The 5,079-nt window shown below is 55.4% G+C and overlaps 1 protein-coding gene across 1 annotated transcript in view; it reads left to right on the top strand.

The window, feature by feature from the left end:
- LOC104166721 (probable E3 ubiquitin-protein ligase MID2) overlaps positions 1-5,079 on the top strand; it is a gene marked incomplete at both ends in the record, with an annotated part of 23,009 nt that overhangs the window by 3,219 nt on the left and 14,711 nt on the right. The gene's annotated exons all lie outside the window — the stretch shown is intronic.

The following is a 5,079-nucleotide window of genomic DNA, read 5'->3' as shown; positions in this document are numbered from 1 at the left end:
AAAGGGACTCAGCTGACCTTGCTGCTTTGACCACTTGATCTGTAAAACTCTGTGTTCCCGGCGTGCGATCAGGCATCAGTTGTTTGCGAGGCCGAGGGAAGAGAGAGAGCCTGTGCTGGCCGACGGACGGACGCTGCCTCTTGGCTGCGGCGCCGGAGTCGGGAGATCATAAGCGATGCGCTCCCGTGGAAAACGTTCGAGAGGAAGAAGGCGGTTAATACCTTACTGTTGTTTCAAAGTGCACATACCAATTAGTTGTAAATTAATTTGCAGCTTTGTTTACTGAAGTGATGCATGGAGAGTGGCTGTTGTGATTATTTTCTTCTTAATGGGCTATTGATTTTTTTTTTTGCTTGCTAAATTAAGCAGTGGTTCCATGAACCAGCGCCTTTCCAGAGAAAAAAAAGCACCGGGCTGCTGCAGGGACCGCAGGCGTAGATTCGGGGGGCGTTTGCCAACACCTGAGCAAACCTGACGGCTATTTGCTTCACCCTTGCCCACTCCAGCCCTTGCTGGGGGATGCAAGCCCCGTGGCTTCCACACGACTTCCCCCAGCAGCCTCGCGGGCCAAGCAGCCATCGGGGATGCGGGGATGCTGCGTGTGCTGGCTGGAGTCGTTTGCCCGCAGTGCAGCCCACGGGGATGCATTTGCACAGGGAGCTGCCGCTTGTTCTTCACCGTCTGCGTGGCGGAGAGCGACTGGGCTCTCGGGCCAGGAAGGTGATTCCTGACCCCGGGCTTTCCTGCGGGCAGCATCAGCGTTTTGTTCTCTGCTCGCTGAAAAATGTCCAGTGCTGCTGTCCTGATGATCTGGAGAGATGCACAACCCCTTTCTGAGAGTGCCAGCGGTACCGCCAGCAGCTGCGAGCCACTGTCGGGCACAGCTTGGCGTGCGAGGAGGAGGGAGCTGAGTCACGCTCGGCCTTTCCATGCCAAAGTAGGGGGCAGAAAAATCACACGTGGGTTTTGCAGCACCGCTGGCCTTGCTGAGCGTGGCTGCGCCGATCTCCCGTGCCGCTCGCGTTGTTGTGCTTCTCTCTCTGCCAATGTGCCGTGGTGGGGAGAGGGATTTTTGGCGCTGCAGTAGGAATGGCTTTTGTCAGAGGTGTCTCTCCTGGGCTTCCTCTCCCCCCCAGGGCTCGGTGGGTTTGGAGTGAGTATGGTAAAATAGCCAGTAAATGGAAGTCTGGCAGGCAGAGAAGGAGCCAGACCGTCCTTGCAGAGCCCTGGTGACAGTCACCAGCACTCGCTGTCCTTCTAGGTCACGCTTTGACTCCAGGACCCCTCCGGGGATGGAGCAGGGATGCATCTGGATGTCCTTCCAAATCTCCTCTGAATCCAGCTTCAGCATTTTAATGAAGTGACATGTAATGAATTGAAAGCTATTTGGTATTTGTTTCTGATTCAGGAAGTTTCAGACCTCCAGGCTGTTGCTTTCTGCATAGTTCAGGAGTTTTCAGCTTTATCAGTCATTCTGCTTAAAATAACAGTTGAAATACGTTTCTTGGCCTTACTAAATATGCAGTCCTGCCCTTCAGAGGCACCTTTTCAGAGAGCACATTGAAGTGTGAAGCAGAAAATGTCTCTGCCCCTCTACACTTCCCCACGAGTCTGAATGCAGGGGATTTTGCTTTTGAGCTATTCGTGGACATCACATATAGGTGGACATGCGTGATGCCACCGTCCTGTGCCCATCAAGCCATGTTCGATGTAAGTCCCGCGTTATGTCGAGGGTGCTGGTGGCACAGCACCCCGAGGTGCAGGGGGAGGCACCCCAGAGAAGGGCCTTGCACGTGTCCCCAAGGCTGTGCTGCCCGTTGGCGTGGGCAGGAGTGAGTCCCCCTGTACGGTGCGTGGGAGGATGCTGCTGAGAGAGGGCGAAGGGACCAAATCTCGTGGCAGTGATGGAAACGTGGGCCGAAGAGAGCAGGTAATGACCCTACGAGGAAGCTGCGTTTGTGAAATACCAGGGTGGGCAGCAGAGATGGTACCCACCCCCTGTCCCCATCAGGGAGGGCAGGAGATGCTGCCCGTGCGGCTGCAGTTCCGCGGTGGGACAGTGGCCCTCTGTGCCATGGCAGCCACGGGGCCAGCCTTGCTGCAAGCTGATGCGTGTCCCCTGGGGCACAGCTGCCTTGCTGGACAGTCAAAAACCTGTTGACGGTTTGGGGGGTGACAGTTCTGTGGGGGTGGGATGGGGTCCTCTGCTGTATCTCAGAGCTGGGTTCCTGCTGCCGGGGTGCAGAGGAGGAGGTCTCTCTGAGCACAAATCACACCTCGGGCTGAGACGATGCTCCTCGTCCCTCCGCGAGCTGCAACGCGAGCTCTTTCCAGGTCTGAGGTTTACCATTTGCTTTTTATTGTAGAGCTGTATTGTCCCTAGCATGTGTCCCCCCCCATCCCATTGAGAAGGGTGAAGTATTTCTGCCACCCCCCTTCTTACGTCTAAAAGCTCCCCCCCCCATGCCCAGCTTTCCTACAGTCATAGCACCCCCCCAAACACAGCATTTACCTGGGAACTAGTTCACCCTAATAAAAAGCGGTTTGGCCAGTACCTGGCTGTGCCTGAGCCAGGGTTTTTGCCAGCAGAGCTGTGTTGATCTGAAATCCCACCTCCGTGCCCTGCTGGCACTTTTGGGGGGAGACTCTGGCCTCAGAAATGCTCCTTTTTGGACAGAAGGGAGCCGGGGAAAGAGACTGTCGTGGCCTCTGCGGCTTCATCTGCCCTCAGTCTCCCAGAGCACGAAGGCTGGCTGAGCTGCAGATTTCTTGCCCTGGGTGGGTTTTCAGATTTAGGATTAACTTAACCAGGAGCCCGGGATTTCTGCTTGGCATGCCAGGCTGGAGGGGGAGCCCGGCGCTTGCTGCAGGACCCCCACCCCTTCTCCTCCTGCTGCTGCTTTTGCAGTCCTGGCACCCAGGGCTCCCTCCCTCTGGCAATGCCAAGCACCGGGGCTGCAAACACTTGCAAACTGCCCTGGTTTTGTGCTGCTGGGAAATTCGGGAGGTGGCTGTCCCTCCGTGCCCTCGTGCCTCGAGCGTGCTGCAGCATCCTCTGCCACAGCCTGGGATGCAAGGCAGCGCTCTCGCCTTTGCCGCCGCCAGCACAGATTGCGGCAGGCTCCAAACCCTGGCGCTGATTTCCCCCCTCTGCTACCTTGCAGCAGATTTGGAAGAGTATCGGCTGTTTTCTCTCAGTGGAGTTATCTTTGCAGACCATCAGCTGTCTCCCACTTCAGCGTTGCATAATCTGCTGGCCAGGTTTAAAAAAAGATCTTCTATCAAATGTGTTTAACTCTGGGTTGCCTTCAGACTTCTCCGCTGTTTCACAGAGCTTTGAGAGTACAAAATGAAGAAAACCTATTTATGTCCTCTAGTACACTGGTTAAGTGGTAGGGCTCAATTCCCCTTCTGTAAAGCGTATCCCCCCTTTCCTGTCCATCCCCCCAAGGATGCCGGCCTTTCCTGGAGACAGAGGACTGAAACCTCTGCCTGTGCTTTGACTGCACTCTTTGCATGCCTTTCTTTCACCTTTAAAATATATTTTTAAAAAAAATCTGTGTATTTGAAGTCTGAAAAGGGGGTCCAGCAGGGATTAATTAGTCTAAATTAAGCAGGACACATGCAGCTTTTTTTGTAGAAACAAGGCACTGTTTCCTTCTGCCTCCTGGGGCTGACACCGTGCTCATCTCTGCTCGTTCGAGGGGCAGGGTGGGAGCCCCCTGTGTCCCCAGCTTGCTGACCCCCTCGTCACTGCCTGCATCCCGATCATCCTGTCTCTCCGAAGGGCACACGCTCCGCCTTCCTGCCGGCAGCACCAGCTCGGGTTTACCTGGAAGAGCTGCAATTCGGACAAATCCTCCAGCATCTCGGCTCCTGACCACCCTGGGGAGGGCTCCTGCTCTCCAAGGTCACCGGTATCCCACCCGGCACTCCTGGCACACACCTGGCACCTGCGTGGCAGAGCCTGACTGGGCACCCATTCCTGTACCACAGTGATGTCTGTGCAGAAGGACTGATGGCCTTGGGGGATCTATGAAGAAGGAAATCATCGATGGATCTCCTGCTTGGGCTTCTCTACTCTTCTTTGAAGTCTTACAGGACAAGTCCGCCATCGTGCCTTGCTGCCTTCTCTTGCTGTCCCCACCCTTTTCTCAGCCAGGGAACACGGCTCGGTAGCCTGGGGTGGTGATCCAAAGATAAGAAGGCCATCTTGAGTAGCTTCTTCCAGAGCAAAGCTTTGGAATCGGTCACTCAAGAGTCCAAACAAATGGAGGAGTCCCAGGTGCTGGTCTCCCCTCTTTGCAGCATCTGTCCCTTCGTGACCAAGGAGCTAGCGCGTCTCCTTGCTGCTTTCCCCAAAAGCACGTTGAGGGCCACGCAGCACGCTGGCGATGCCCTGCCTGGCTGGTGGGTCTCTTGCTGGTTAGCAGGGGAGGCAGGGCGTATGTGATCTCCCCGTGGTCATGTTTTGGTAGATGCTAAGCAGCCAAATCATCATCTTGTAGCGGGTTGTATTGCTTTGCCACAGAACCGTAAATACCAGGAATGAGGTCAGGGAGGGAGGAATATCGGCAGCGGCAGCCTGGAAGATGGCCGTGATTATGAAAGTGCTGTTTGATGCTTGCTCCGTTACCCCGCTGGGGGCCGGTCCTGCCGAAGCTGCGTCTTGTGTTGGGAGCTGTGGTTAGGAGGGGATGGCGTAGGGTGGAGATTATGGGTTTGAGCATCACCAGGCTGCGCTTGTTGTGAGCCCAGAGCAAAATCCATTAGGGGACGGTGCCCCAGTTTAGGAAGTGAACTGCACGCGCAGTGAGACATTTGCCTTGAGCTGGAGACAGCTTACAGATTTGTTACGGTCTGGGCACGCATCCTGCCAAACCCTTGCACTGGGAAGAAAGGGGGCTTTTTAGAGCAGCAGGTGCTGCCAGCAGCATCTGGTACTTTTCTTGGTTTTTTTGGGGGGGTGACAATGGCTATTTGTAAAAGGCTTTGCTCAAAGAGAGGGTCCCGAGGAGGGCTCTGTGACCACCAGGCACTGTAAGCACTGCGCTGTGGCTCAAAATAAGGGTAACGGGG

Source organism: Cariama cristata, unplaced genomic scaffold (assembly GCF_000690535.1).
Source record: "Cariama cristata isolate BGI_N322 unplaced genomic scaffold, ASM69053v1 scaffold15500, whole genome shotgun sequence".
In the NCBI taxonomy this organism is placed as follows: domain Eukaryota; kingdom Metazoa; phylum Chordata; class Aves; order Cariamiformes; family Cariamidae; genus Cariama; species Cariama cristata.
This window is presented reverse-complemented; position numbering and strand designations above follow the sequence as displayed.